The sequence below is a fragment of the Aulonocara stuartgranti genome (genome assembly GCF_965226115.1).
Source record: "Aulonocara stuartgranti genome assembly, chromosome: 10".
Classification (NCBI taxonomy): Eukaryota; Metazoa; Chordata; class Actinopteri; order Cichliformes; family Cichlidae; genus Aulonocara; species Aulonocara stuartgranti.
The window spans coordinates 3,888,958-3,905,407 of NC_138946.1; the positions used below are offsets into that span (position 1 = coordinate 3,888,958).

The 16,450-nt window shown below is 40.3% G+C and overlaps 1 protein-coding gene across 1 annotated transcript in view; it reads right to left on the reverse strand.

Moving 5' to 3' along the window:
* The window catches only part of sgcd (sarcoglycan, delta (dystrophin-associated glycoprotein)), a 350,931-nt gene extending 335,521 nt beyond the window's left edge, over positions 1–15,410 (reverse strand). The window contains exon 1 of the mRNA XM_082549730.1: positions 14,370–15,410. The gene's annotated coding sequence lies outside the window, so the exon portion shown is untranslated. The remainder of the gene's footprint in view (positions 1–14,369) is intronic.
* Positions 15,411–16,450: the final 1,040 nt, after the last annotated feature.

Consider the following 16,450-nt stretch of genomic DNA (forward strand, 5'->3'; position numbering starts at 1 on the left):
TTGACCTGGCCAGGCAACTTTCTTTTCCCCTCTCTTCAAATGTAGCGGGAGTTGGCCAGCTTTAGCTCTTATGAATGGTTTTAATTGATCTATGAAGTGATTTATCAGAATAGACTTCATGATCTTACACTAGGTGGCTAACTGCAGTTATAGGCTAAATTATGGAAATTATCTTTTTATTTAAAGTCCAATCTTACGTACAATTTTTACATGTTTTTATGGTTGTTCTAGCTCAAATGTAACAGATCCCTGAGCTCTATTTTTCTGGCTACCAGTGTAAAAATGTAGCAATTTGACAAGTGCACAGATCATTAAAGGAAGGCTGCCATTAATGTGTGTGGCTGGTAGCTCACTAGTTAGTCAGGTAGAGTAGAAAAGTGCGATATAAGAACCAGCCCATTTACCAGACCCAGTCCAGACCTTCTGTAACAGTACAAAAAAAGTTGGCCCAAATCAATGGTAAAATGGCAATACCTTAAATGATACTGCCAGAGTGACAAACTGCGCTACCCCTTCAGGTACAAGAACGCACTTTATTTTCTGAGAGCATCGCCACTATGAATAAGTGTTTCTGCACCTAACTTAAGTTGTTATGACAAAAAGGTGACAGAGTGCACAATGCACTGCCTTCTTTTACAAGTTAAATGTATTGCTACATATTTATTTTCTCTTTTAGTGTGACACAGAAGGAAGTATAGTCGGCTATAAAGACATTTTTAAGTGACAGCAAAATACCTAGTAGGCCTGAAAGCTGTATAGGCTTGGCAGCCTGTAATTACAGAACGCATGTTTGGTTGTGTATGCATTGAGGACGGGGGGTAGCGTTCCAACACTTAAAGCAGCATTCAAAACATCTGTCATAGGATAAAGCTCTGTCAGTGCCTGCTGAGAAGTTAATAAAGTCAAACTGTGGCGAAATGAGATTTACGTCCCCTTTTGTTTCCTTAATAAACTGCCAGGAGCTGCATTTGACTGCTGCAAAGTCAGATGAAAATGAAGACCGTGTTTCATGTAATAACTTATAAAGAAAAACAAGAAGAGTAAAAAAAAATACAGACAGATAGAAGTTACAAATAATACTATATCAGTGTTTTCCTAAAATCTCTGGTGGATGCACAGTTTTGAAAAAAGGATCACAGTTAGGTTATAGATCAACCACCTTTTTGTTTACCACTCCATCACTGGTGAAAAAGCCAGAAAGAGATAGTGAGGGGTAAACACAAAAAAGAAAAATGAAAGCGAGGAAGAATGAAAATGGGGAAAAGCCAGACTTTTTCTTTTTTTCTTTAAAAAGGGACACAGAAGGAGTGAGACGTGGTGGAGCGAAGCAGGTCTTTATTTACACTGTAGGATTTATGGCGTCCTGCATATGCTGTGTGGCAAGGGAGCCGTCGCCTCCTGGCCGGAGGAAGCAACATCATTTCACGCTCGAGTGCCCGCTGCGCCGTCAAGTGTCCTGCCAAAAAGCACACGGCTGCAGAATATCAACAAAATCCCCTGACCTTTTCCCCAACAACTGCTGTGTTCATCTGAGTCACAGCACAGAAAGGCCTCTCTCTCGTTACACTGGAGCCTCTGTCTCCCTGCTGAGCCTAAACGCTCGCAGCCAACATGACTCTCCCATCACATCTGAGCATGTTACCGCCTTAAAGAGGTTTTTTTTTTCCATGATGCTGGTCTCTTAGGAAGAAATGAATGTTCTCTCTGAAGAAGCTCACACGATCTTCACGTTTTGGATGCATAGAGCGCACTCTATCATTTAGTGCTTTTATTAATGTTGCAATATTATTTTTTACCTACTTTAAAGAGAATATGTCTGGAGGATTTGCTCAGTGTGATTCAAGTTGGGTTGTAAAGACAGACTATTCATTTTTTCTTTGGGTTATTCATGGTATGAGGACTTCAAGTTCACATAACCACCAAATACCTCAATTTTTTCAGATATCTCTGGTGTCTCAGAGATACACACAAAGTCTTAATTGGTGTTGGCAATTGTAGGTTACCAAATAGTTTTTCTTTATCCGTGTCTGTTAGCAGGACCTTTTTTCTTTTGCAATAGGTCATGATGATGCCATCCATTTTTGACAATTCTCACGACTGCTTAAACCTGATGCACACAGCACTGAACCAGCAGCATATGCTCTGAGACACCTGCAGCTTTGACAGAAACATAGTTTTTTGTTACTTTGCTAAAACCCCAGACAGGCAGACAGAAAAGACCCTTATGTGAACACAAGGGTGATTGTTTTAGTTGCTAGCAAATGTCCCTGGTCAACCGTAGTTTGCATTTACGATAATGACCTGTGCCTTACTAGAGATGGACCGATCCGATATTACGTATCGGTATCAGTCCGATACTGACCTAAATTACTGGATCGGATATCGGAGAAAAATAAAAAATGTAATCCGATCCATTAAATATCATGAAAGCACCTCACAAAACTTGCAACGCGCCGTAACTCACCTCAGAACGTTAGCACTCGGAGCAGTATGCATCACGTGATAGAGGGCTGTGGCATGCGGGACCTGTCGGTGGTCTGGATAGCATTTGGAGCTTTGCTAGCAACCCGGCATTTCATCTCCGACAAAGTTATCCCCGAGAGAAGTAAAGCAAGTGTGTAAGTCCATCTCTGAATGTTTGTAAAGCATTCCTGCGTTAAGCTTAACAAACGATATATGGAGCGACTGCCTCTTCTGGCTGCTACTTCAATCATGAAACTGCTTAACGATCAGCTGATCGGCTTTTCTGTCGCGAGTCCGTGTCTCTTCTTTGTTTTTGGTCCACTTTGCACCAGAAAGAGGAAACCAGCGGCTGAACAACAGCAGCACGTTTAAGCTTGATAAGCTGTTGTTAGAATGTATTTAATATTACTTTCTACTCCAGGATCTTTTTCTACGTAGCTGACGCTGGTAACTGTGCAGGGGCGGATCTAGCAAAGTTTAGCCAGGGGGGCCGATAGGGCATGAACAGGGAAAAGGGGGCACAAAGACATACTTTTCTTTCTTATTCTCATTTAAAATGTCTAGCTTTTAATAAATAATTATCTGACACCCAAAGTTTTAATTTGATGTAAAATGAGTAGAAGTCAATTACTGTATATAGTAACTATTAAGTCTAATATATATATACCCTAGTAAGCTATAGTACTTTTCCCTTTGGAAAGGTACCATCTGTGCAGTCTGCAATTTTGTTGAAGAAAGATGTTGAATCTATTTAATATTTCTTGAAAAATAATTGATTTCTGTGCATTTTTTTTCCACACTGCATCAAATTAAGGTTGATTACGTCGATTAAGCATCATGAGGTGGAGCGTGAGGGGTGGTTCCCTATTTTTTATTTATTTATTTTTGTTGTTGCTGGGAGTTGGAACCCTATTTGTTAGGTTGCTTAATATTTACACTAAGTACTCTTTAAAATACCAGAATAGGGAGGATGGTGTAGGTTTAAGTTTATTAGATTGATCAGTATTGCTGAACTATGAAATTTTTTTTTTGCATACAGGTATAACAGAATAGCTTTAGTGTAGTTGTTGTTTTAAACTTGAGTATGAACTTACACAAAATGCAGCAAGATATTTAAAAAAACAGTTTTGTTGATTAAAAGAACACTATATCGGATTCATATCGGTATCGGCAGATATCCAAATTTATGATATCGGTATCGGACATAAAAAAGTGGTATCGTGCCATCTCTATGCCTTACTGCTTGAACCAAAACGTTTCAAAGAAAAACATTTTACTTTAAACAAACTCTGTTTCCAGTTTTTGTGGCACTTTTCACAGTTTTACTCCAGTTTCATAGTAGTGCTGGCAGTTGGCAAGTGTTGCACACAGTTTGTCGTCTTCCATGGCAGCTGGAAAGAGGGTACTAAACCACCTGTGATCGCCCAAAGTTTACACAGAGGACATTGACTTGTCTACAAACATCATTTCTACTTGTCAAGTTGTTGAAAAAGGTTGACATAAACTGCAAACGGAGATAGTTTGCTTTCACAGTACAAGTTTATTTGAACATGAATTGTCTTGGTTTCCAGTTTGTATTGCACTCTTCAGTTTCAAAACTGAGCGATTAGTTTGCAGACAAGTCGGCATCTTCCATGCAAACCAAGTACAACTACGCAAATCTGAGAGCGATTAAAACTATCACAAAGAGGTTTGTGGTGAAGCCCCATTTACCTCCGTACAACCAAGTACACCTAGAAACAAGAAACCAGTCAACAGCCACACAATCTGTAGCAACCACAAACTGGTCTCTAGCTTTGAGTAGCTGTGGCCTAACTGGCTGCTAGGAATATCTTTAGTATCGCCAATATTCAGTGAGAGCCAAATGATTAGGTGTCCTTGGTTTGAACCTGCAATAATTTAATAATGTTAAAATTATGGTTAAATTTCTGTCAATGGCGATTCAAAAATTGTGATTTGTTGTCCACTTATTATTCCAGACGTAAAGCTGTAATTATGTATTATTTGATTTCTTCAGGACAATTATGGGGACAGGCACAGGAAATGAGAATGTTAGCAAAGACTACTCAGTAAATTTTTCAGATGGAGATCATTTATTTGAAGTTATATTTGTTCACTACTTTTAGCTTTGTTTTGTTTTCCAATTCAATGACCTGCAACTCTCCTAAAATATCTGAACATTTCTGGCTCTCAGTAAATGATCCACACTGTATAGAAATTAGTTGCTTTGTGATTTTGTTGTGCAAGAAGGAGCACTGAGTGAGGTTACCATGATTTCTGCTGAAAATGCAGAAGCGCACCAAGGGCAGGAAAAAAAAAGGCAAAATGCTCAACAGAGATATATCATATTCATAGCATGCATTGTCATAGTAATGAGCAACCACAACAAGGCTCTGAGATGAATATATACATTTAGGGCTGGGCTATATCATACCGTTCACGGTAATACCGGTGTAATTTTGGGCAACGATAGGAAAATGAAATATCGCGATAGAATATGGGTAAAACACGCATGCGCAGTGCCTAGGTTTACATACGCACATGGCGGCGACGCAGAATGAGAAGAGCGAACGCGGACCGTTAAATGAAACTGATGAACCAGGATTGGTTTGTAAAAATGCTCCAACTTCAGTGGTGTGGAACTGGTTTAGCTTTCGTCCGTCAGATACACAACAAAGCACTATTTTTGGTAGCGCATGCTAGCGGGCCGTCGTTATTACCGTGTTGTTTGGGAAATACGGCACACTTAAAATCAATCCTTTGATTTTTCTGAAAATCGACAGTGCCCCTTATAATCCCGTGTGCCTTATGTATGAACTCTGGTTGTGTTTACTGACCTCGAAACGATTTTATGTACACGGCGCTCGAAAATCTGTCAAATGTTTCAGTACGACTTTGCTAAGCTACGAAGCCGCACCGCTTGATGGATTGTTGGAGCATTACTGCTATTGTAGGCAGGAGCCTCGCGGAGTGATACGTACTGTGCTTCAACATAATATTACCATATTGTGTGTGTATAACCTCTTTTTAAGTTTTGTGGATATTATACATGGTTATGCTGAGGATATGTTGGCCAGTTTCCACTGTAAATGCCTTTTGGTTAAACTGTCAGCGAGGAATTTGCATTTGCACTGTTACATTTTTATATAACTTTAATGCACATAAACAGCTGCTTGTTTAAGTGAAAATACATTAATGGGGTTTTTTGCACTAATAAAGTTGTGGAGTTGTAAAGTATTTTGTCTAGTGTCAATTATATCGTCAGTTATATCGTTATCGCAAATTTTCAAATGTACATCATGATAAATATTTTTGGTCATATCGCCCTGCTCTATATACATTATTTCAAAAGATTTTATTTAGATTGTTTTGTTTAAAAAAAAGTTAAAGTCAAACTACTCATTATTGCTTTAAGTCCAGCTGTTAGACAATGCAGATGAAATGCAACATAATTTCTCATTTTTTAATTGCCTGCTTGCGTAATAACAGGACACCTGATCTTAAATAGTCAAATGGAATTCAGCCATCACTGTTATTAGTTCCACCTTTGCTTGACAAGTCAAAATGTCTGCCCTGGGGGGCTTTATCAATGTCATCAGGCTTGATGGATGACCAAATTTGTGCGATAATGAGGCCAGTAGTGGCTCCACAGTTGTTACAGCAACATCACATCTGACATGTCTCCCAGTTTCCATCCTTTCATCTCCCTGCCTACAATCTTTCCCCTACTCTGAGGTAAGCTGCCCAGATAGTCTTTCAAAATTACAGAGGCCAGGACCACAGAGATGGGGCCACATAACCCAAGCTATTGTTACTTCTCTGTAGAGATGGCACAATACCACTTTTTTATGTCCGATACCGATATCATAAATATCTGCCGATAACAATATGGATCCGATATAGTGTGTTTTTTAATCAATAAAACTGTTTTTTTAATATCTTACTGCTTTTTGTATAAGTTCATACTCAAGTTAAAAAAAACAAACACTAAAGCTATTCTATGCAAAAAATACACTGCACCCAAAATATTTCATAGTTCAGCAATATCAATCTCTCCGATCAATCTAATAAACTTAACCTACACCATCCTCCCTATTCTGGTATTTTAAAGAGTGAGCAACCTAACTAATAGGGCTCTAAAACTCCCAGCAAAAAAAAAAAAAAAAAAAAAATAGGGAACCACACCCCACCTCATGATGCTTAATCGACATAATCAACTTTAATTTGATGCAGTGTGTGGGAAAAAAATGCACAGAAATAAATTATTTTTCAAGAATAATTAAATAGATTCAACATCTTTCTTCTACAGAACTGCAGACTGCACAGATGGTACCTTCCCAAAGGAAAAAGTACTATAGCTTACTAGGGTATATTAGACTTAACAGTTACTATATACAGTAATGGACTTCTATACATTTTACATCAGATTAAAACTTTGGGTGTAAGATTCGGATACTTATTTATTAAAAGCTCGACATTTTAAATTATTTGTGCCCCCTTTTCCCTGTTAATGCCCTCTCGGCCCCCCTGGCTAAACTTTGCTAGATCCGCCCCTGCACAGTTACCAGCCGTCAGCTACGTAGAAAAAGATCCTGGTGAAGAAAGTAAATAAATTCTAACAACATCTTATCAAGCTTAAATGTGCTGCTGTTGTTCAGCCGCTGGTTTCCTCTTTCTGGTGCAAAGTGGGCCAAAAACAAACAAGAGAGAAAAGCCGATCAGCTGATCATTGATCAGTTTCATGATTAAAGTAGCAGCAGGAGAGGGAGGGAGAGAGAGAGGCAGTCGCTCCATATATCGGTTGTTAAGCTTAACGTGGGAATGCTTTACAAACATTCAGAGATGAACGTACACATTTGCTTTACTTCTCTCTGGGATCACTTCCTCGGAGATGAAATGGCGGTTTGGTAGCGAGGCTCCAAATACAGCCGCTCTATCACGTGACGCTCACTCCTGCGACGTGCTACGGTCATGAGCCGAGTGTAGCAAGTTTTGTGAGGTGCTTTTTTGATATTTAATGGATCGGATTACATTTTTTATTTCTCCGATATCCGATCCAGTAATTTACGTCAATATCGGACCGATACTGATACATAATATCGGATCGGTCCATCTCTACTTCTCTGACAACCAGTACCACAGCACCCAATAGTACCATAAGCAAAATTGTTAATTCAGATTTCTCTTGTTTATGTATTACAAGTAATGCATTGATTTGCTCTTGATGAATCAGAAGAGGACAGAATATATACTGCAGAGGAAGCAAGAAAATTGTTGGTCTGACCCTAAATTTCTGCTCGACACCACTGGGGCAAAATCGTCACAGCTCTGCATTCTTGCATACCAGAGAAGAAGAAAGCCACAGAGACTCAATGTGGAGGGGATGGGCTTTGTCATTTATGATTTACTGGGTTTCTCTGCACACAGCTGCTCTGTAAAGGTCATCTTGTGGATTTTATTGGTGGCCCTGCTCGCTTGTTTATATTCAATGAACAATTCAAATGCCCACAGCACAGATATTAAAAAGAAAGAGTTAAATCACAATGACCCCTTTGCCAAAACGTTTACATTTCAACTGACTTAAACTAATTTTACTTTTCTTATTATATACTCAAATTGTCCAATGTCATGTAAAGTAGATCTAATATGGATTATTTTGAGTAGCTATATAAAAAAAGTATTTTTCATGAAAATGGCATATAAACTGCACTGTAGCCATTTCACTTAGTAAAATGTGTTTTTCTTCAATTAAAAGCCAAAATCCTGCAAGTTTTTTTAGTCTTCTTCATCATTTGAGACTTTTTTCCAAGTATACAAAAGTGTTTCTTTGTATGAACACTGCTTTGATGTTTATACGTCTTTTGTTGAATCCATCCCACACCAGCCTGCCAACACCTTCTGCCACCTCTTTTAAAATTCTCTCCTGCATTCATAATGCTCTCTCCTGCATTCGGCTCTACACCACAATGATATCCAACAAAAAGTAGCTGGATGGCAGGTCTGGCCGAGAACAAATTCCATTACGGTTCGCTCCAACAAAACACACAAACATTGCCGTTTCAAAAATGTAGAACCTGGATTGCAATGCATTACAAGTGGGTATTAATACAACCCTACTCACACTCTCCTCTGTGTTTGTTTGGGCTTGGTCTACAGCCTGGTGCTCATTTATGAATTATTCCTCTGTTTGAATTGTAAGAAAACATTTGCACAGGAAACATTTCTGGACTCTCCCCAATAATAGCGCCACACCACACTGCTAGTACTCGCAAAGACACACAGCCATGAACATTAACGAGAGCTGAATCCTTGGAGCTCGAGTGAACGCACATCCGAGTGTTGTTTGGTTCAGGTGTCCCTGGCTGCCACCTGGACCAACTTCCTCGCCTCTGCCATGTTTGCTCAGTGATAGCAGCCCAGCTGTGCTTTAATAATTACTTACACAGATGGTGCAGGGGATGCTGCTGGTGCTCATGTTGGTGGTGGTGGTGACGAGGCAGTTTTTATGTGATCTTTTTTCCTTTGCCCTTTCGTGCTTTGTACTTTTGTCTTTTGTATGACTTTAGGCTGCAAGTGTACATTCATCATCTTTTACACCCCATGCACTAGACTCTTAGACCATTTACTACCAAGGCACAGAATGCGTACCGTATGGATGCTTGTGTTTAATTCTGTGACCATGCTGCGCAGCTAATTTCTAGAATAAATCTTAAGATTCATGGCCACATGCAGACGATAACACAGTCTTTCCATGTGTCTTTTTTGTGTTGCCATGTATTACTAGAGGACATGGATGTTTTTAATGAAGAAAAAGAGGTTTTGAAGTTGTGATCATCCAGCAAAATAATAAATGAATACAGATTATTGGTGGAAAATATCCGTTTTCTACACACTCTAAATAGACGCACACATGCACACAAAAAGGGGATGAGCAGGTCAACAAGCACAAGCACACTGTGCGGCTCTGTATTACAAAAAAGGTGTTGTTTGGACCACAATGGTGATGCATGACTGCTGCTCACATGGTCCAATCACATTCATAATAGAGGCACTCTAAGAAATAAAGAAATATGCAATCCGAGGATTGGAGGATGATCCTAACAGCTTGTTTCACACAAATGATGCATTGAGCAGTCAGTGTAAGACAAAGATTAGTTGAAGCTGTAAATCACACAGCTACTCTATTGGAGACCACAAATATAATTATATGACCATAAGCGTGCTTTAATTCAATGAAATGTAAGATCTCACAGCTGCTTGCAAAAAGCTTAATATATACAAACACCAGATAATATTTTTTATATGAAGAAAGAACACAATTGATGCTGAAAGCATCCCGAAGGACAGGAGACAGAGTCCTAAAGATGCAGGAGAGGGCTGCAGACTAACAGTCGCCTCGAGCGCTAATATAATATCACCCGTCTGTCCTCACGCCTTGTCTGACTGAGGGCCTTGCGTGACCACCACCTAATAAAAACACAAAGCAATGACTAGCAATTCCAACACCTCTGTGATGGCATCTTCATTCCATCAACATCCCCACCACTGTCAAAGACATCCCCTCCTTTGCTGTGGTTCAAAGTTGTCTGAAAGTCACGCCTAGAGAGCAAGCTTGGGACTCTGAAGGAAGTTAAGAGGCCGTGATAACAGCATTACATGCCTCACCACCAACAACAACAATTGGCTTCCTCACCCATGAGTATGCGATACTCCAGCCAAGTGCCGAGGCTCCAGGCTGGGAAGTAAGGGCATGGAGCCCCCGGGAAGCCGGGCTGGCAGGAATTTGGGGTTTGGGCGGTAAACCAGTGGGCTTGGAGTTCATTGGGAAGGTCTTTGTGCTGAAAGAAGTGATCGAGATTAATGCCAGCACCCACGGGTGAGCAGACCCACAGTAGGTGATGCTCTCTCAGTGCGGCCAGCCTCACTAAAGACACTCTGCTGTCCTTGAAGTGCGTGATTATGCGGCATGTTGCCCCAAGATGATGAGAGAAGAGACAGAGCATCTAATAGAGACTAACAATTGTTGCGTTCTCAATTTTAGTCCCATAATTCATGCAAATGTGCCTGGGGAATGTCCCTTTGTCCAATTCTTCCCTTTCTCTACAGCTTATGCTTTCTTATAGCTTTTGGAGATTGACTTTGGGTTTGACTTTGCCTGCTTTCCCCCATTCTTGATTGTGTGTTGATGAATTACATCTTGTTATATCATTTCCCTTGTATTTATTTGTCCGTTTGTTTGCCTCTTTTCCGGCCTGCTCATTCATTTGTATAGGGGGCAAAAGGGGTGTGTGCACTGAATTGGAAAGTAGTTGCAAGTGGAGCTCCTGACAAAAATTAGTGGGAAAGAGAACAGAGAGCTCTGCTGATAGAGAGAGAAATAGATTAAGTGGTTGTGGAGGGGAAGTGGAAAGTAGAGAGACATTCTGGGAAATTTGGGAGACAATGAATGAAGAAAAAAGGCGAGGGAGTGTGGCTTTACCTGCAAATGAGTGGATATACTGTCAAAAAAGAAATCCTTCTCCACTATCTAATTTTCTCGCCTGTTGCAGAAAGAGTCCTTCCTGGCAAACGACTCTAAATCCTAATGCAGAACTGATAGAGCTGTAAAATGAAAAATAAAAATACAAGTGAATACCAGCAGTATGGCTCCACAGTGCTGAATATAGCAAAGTAATAATTCATACTACAGTCTGTTGGGGGAATTTGAAACTCTTTGAAAGTTTCTAATAAACAAAGGCTGTCGTCTGGCTTGCCAAGAAGTTCCTTCTCTAAGCTATAACGTTCCAAGCGTCCGTTCAGGTACACTGGAGTGAAACACCAATGCACACAGAGAGAGATACCAGCAGAAACCAACCTGCTCTCACAGAAATGTGTGAAACTTTCCAATCCAGTTCTCCTTCTCAGGACAACACATACATCTGTCGGGTGCCTAAACCACAGACGATATTTACCACATGGACAATCTGAAAAGTTAAGCCACACAAGTGTTTTCTCTCTAGAAGCTAGCAGAATTACAAAAGAGTAGATGTTATTAATTATTAACTTCATTTACAGCCTCAGAAAACACTTAAATTCAGAGTCACTGTTAATTTGAAGTGTTTTGGAACGCAGCTTTGATTTGGTCGCATTCAGAGTCTGATAGAGGAGAAGGTAGGGAATGGTTTACAGCTTGCCCAACTTGTACTAGACAAGCAGCCATAGCGTGAGCGGGCAGTGCTCTCCGTTCTTAAAACCAGAACTGAACTAAACAATAATTAATTTTGTTCCCAAAATGCGACACAAACTACCACTGGTAGACAGACTTGTGACTCACTACTCTGCCATCCTGTTACTGCTTTTTAAAAGAGGTTTTATTTGTAATTTTGCCTCAGCAGTGTGTTTTAGCATCTACGGCTCTATTTGGATGAGAATTAATTGAAGACTACAACTTCTTAACACCACCTGACATTGCAGTGGCATTTAATATCACAAATGACAGGAATGTGTTAAAAATGTGTTTCCACTTGTGTACTCTTGTTCCTGACATCTTGAACACGTATGCCTAAGGTGGCATTGATTGGGTCGATCGCCCCCCACATCTTTTCCTAATCACTTTTCTTCAATCTCCGTTGACACGGCTGTAGCTCAGGAGGTAGAGTAGGTCATTTACTTATTGGAAGGCTGATTTCTGGCTGCTCCAGTCTGCATGCCAAACTATCCTTGGGCAAGATTCTGAACCCCAAGTTGTTCTCTGATGCATCCATCAGGGTGTGAATGTTATATTGAAAGCACACACTATATAAGAACCAGCCCATCTCCATCAAGGAAAGATGTGAAGGGGAAATCAAAAGGGCCTTGGGAAAAGATTCCAGATGATCCAGTGTGCATTTTTTTGATGCTGTCAAAATCCCTGAAATAAAACTGATCCAAAATTGATTCATTTTGATCATTTTAAATGAGTTAAACATAACTCATGTTACAAGTCATTTCACAAAAGCAGACAACTTCATACAAACAGATGACAGTAACCTCCCAAGTCATGGCACAGGCTGGAAAACACAGCGGTAATGCACAGAATGGTTTGCATCACTTTTCAGTCATTTCCAAGAGAAGCCAGATATGTGGCTTTAAATTGTGGGATACCTTTCATAAAGGATGGTCCAGTGTACTGTCTGCTAAAAGAGGCAATAAAGGAAGCACTGAAACACCTCTCCTTGGTACTTAAAAAACTCTTGTCTTATGGCTACAACGCAGATATCATCCCAAGCAGAACTGACAAATGGACTCCAACCATGTTGTCATTCAGCAGACGCAAAGTTACATTTCGTTATTTCAGCTTGAAGGTGTAAGAACAAAGTATTCTGTGCACTGAGAAAAGTTCAAGAATTCTAGAGTATGAAGGTCAAAACCTTACAAAGTGACATGTCTATCAAGTTCCAACACATAAAGGGAAAAAGACCTAAGTCGTCAGGCTTTTTCTTCACCTGCATCAAGTGTCAGACAGAGTTAGCTTTCACAGTATCAAAACTAATGTGTAACTTTTAAGAAGTAGCAGCGTGCAGTAATAATCCAGGTGAGCTCCAGGATAAATGCATTACTGGAGCCCTGTACAGTGGCTCCCACCGACAATCTTGCTCCAGCAGTGACGTCGTGATTTCTATCCCTTCAAAGGCAGCAGTGTAAGCCTGTGGATTTGTCAGGGTCCCACTAGGGTCTTAGCTGCTGGTATTATAGGATTCCTGAGTACTGGTGGTCCTGGAGGACAGTATGACATTACAAGCACCCAGGTGCAATAATCCACTTTCTATACGAGCCCATTGTGATAAAGCATAAAAAAGCCCCTTTACAGCGTGTCACCAAGGCAAAGCTCCTCTCACTTTCATTTTGATTCTCAAACAGAAAAAGACTACACAGCTGCAGATGTCTGCAAAATCATCTACTACTGTATTAGGGGTTTTTTTCTACAAAAAACAAGGGTGTGAATGCCAGAACATTCTTTGTGCAGCACCGTGGTTATAATTGCAGTCTGTGTTAGAATGTTGGACACTGTAAATGGGACACTGTCCACCCCTGTTTTTGAGATAGTCTGGAGCAAACCAAGCCAAGCATGAAGGGATTAGATCAGGATTAGAATTTTACAATTTCATATATCCATTTCACTCAACTGTGAGGTAAACGGGAAAAAAGATACTGTCAATTTCTGTACACAGCCAATGTAGCTCTGAAAATGTGCACTGCTTTTCCCCAATGATAATCAAACCATAGCCAACACGTCCGCCTAAACCAGGGGTATCAAACTCAGTTTCACGGGGGGCCAAAATTCAAGCCACACTTTAGGTCCAAACAAGATAAACATTTTTTGAACACACTAAAACAATGTTTTTTTTAAACATAAATATTAGGAATATTATTCCAGAAAAAAATAAAACTTTAACTTTAAATATTTTGCCTTCCCTAAAAATATATCCTGTCAAAATTATGCAAGTTAGAAATATGAACATGCTGCCAAAACCCCAGAAAAAAGAAATGACAGCACACACAAGGTTGGAGCCGCATGTAGACGAGCAAAGTGCCCTGACTTTGTTCAACATTACTTGGCAACAGGGAAAGTGAGGCAGGTTGCACTGGTGCATTTGTGACAGCTTCACTTGAAACGCCTTCACCGCATCATAAATGCCATGTTCATGAACTGACAGGTTTCCTCGCTGAGCTCAAAAACTCTATTGGGAACTTTTCCCCAACTCAGCCAACAGACCTCTGTATGATAACTCTGAATCGATTTCCCACATAAAAGACTGAAATTGACGGTGATTTAAACTTTTAGCTCAGATAAAATTTACAGTTTGCGTTACGGTGATCATTACATGCTCCATTTTTAGGACTTTACCACACAGCGTTTCCTGGTGTATGATCTGCTGTTAACTCACCAGTACAGTTCTCCTGCATCTTTACTAGATCCTACATCCTGCACAACACCAGCGCTCCATCTGTTGTCCCAGGGCAGTTTCATGTCGGTTACACTTTGAAATACGTTTTAAAAAATGTCTTTTCCTGTCGTTGTCCCGTGCATCGATTTAATTTCCAATATTTACACTCCACGGATGAAGATGGTCAGCTGTGCAATGTCCATCATGTCTGTACTTTCATCCACAGCAAGAGAGTATGCAATAAAGTTTTTGCTTCTTTCACACAACTGTGTTCTTAAATCAGTGGCCATCTCACAAACCCGATCAGCAATCGTATTTCTGCTCAGGCTCACATTTGCCAAAATCTGCGTTTTGTCTGGACACAAGACGTCGCACAGCTTCATCATGCAGCTCTTCAGAGTGGTACCGGGCTGAGTTGACTGTCTCCTCTGCTACATTAAAACTTGCTTTCACAACAGCTTCACTTTGTGATTTTGCTCTGGTGAAAAACATCTGCTGAAACGTCAGATTCTTCTTTAGCTCTTCTACCTTCTGTAGTTTCTGCATTTCTGTTTTTCAGTTTATGTTTTGTCTGGTAGTGCCTCTTAAATTAAATCCCTTAATTACAGCCACATTAGCTCCACAAATAAGAAATGGGTTTACCAGCAATGTTTGTAAACATATATTCAGTCTCCCGCCGCCGGTTTTCAGAATCAACTTTTCTCATCACCATTGTGAGGGCTAGCTAACAGAAGTTTGACTTGATTGAGGCCGGAATGTTCCCAGGTAGCTGAGCGTTCGACAAGGAGGCTGCAGCGCTGCATTATGGGATCTGTAGTTTGTGTGTTATTAGTGTAATGTTCTTATTCCTCTACATGGTACCAGGAGTCGGGTTAAGAAAAAGAAGCAACGCAACAAGATGGATGCAATAAAACCGCCAAGTCCGTTGAAACTGACTGGAAACGTGGATGCAAGTTGGAGGACTTTCAAACAGCAGTTCAAACTGTATATTGCAGCTGTTGGAGTGGATCGACGGGCAGATGAAAGGAAAATAGCCATGCTGCTCACCATCAGCGGCACAGAAGCAATAGAGGTCTTCAACACTTTTGTGTTTGCTCAGCCCGAGGACAAAGATAACTTTGATGAAGTCATGAAGAAATTTGACGAGCACTGTCTGTCAAAGAAAAATGAAACATACGAGAGATACGTCTTTCGCTCACGCTTACAGCATCAGGGTGAGTCATTTGATACTTTTCTCACAGACCTCAAGATCAAAGCTCAGTCCTGCAATTTTGGTGATCTCAGAGACTCTATGATACGAGATCAAATAGTGTTTGGAACTAATGAGAAGAAGCTCCGAGAGAAACTGTTGAGAGAAACAGAACTAACGCTGGAAAGTGCTATAAAGATAAGTCAAGCCAGTGAGCTAGCACGACAACATGTACTGACGTTTAGAGAGCCTGTTCAAGGAGCAGCGCAACAGGAAAATGAGGCAGTGAATGCAGTGTCGATTAAAAGAAAGCCATGGAGTAAATTCAAAAACAACGACAACAAAAACAGAATGTGTGACGATGAAATGTTCACTTGCAAGAGATGTGGAGAGAAACACAGACCAAAACAATGTCCCGCATATGGAAAAAAATGTGCAAAATGTAAAGGACAAAACCATTATGCAAAAATGTGTCTCTCCAAAAACAAGGGACAAAAAGTACACACTGTGCAGGAAGACACAGATGACAGTGATGATCTAAGTGAAACATTTTTCATTAAGATGGTGTCACATGAAGAAGATGTCAATGCACAGTCTTCAAGACATAACACTGGCCAAAGTGTTAGTTCAGTCACAGATGATAAATGGACTGCTCCACTGTTAGTCAATGGGACATTGGTAACATTTAAAATTGACACAGGGGCCAAAGCTAACTTGATCAACGAGAAGGATTTCAAGGCACTGACTGAGAAGCCTAGAAGATTTACAGAGAAAGTCACGCCGCTGAGGGCCTACAATAACCAGCCAATACAAACAAAAGGTGGATGCAGACTTAAAGTGACAGCAAAAGGCAAACAGCATAACATTTTGTTCACCATCGTGCCTGATGGAC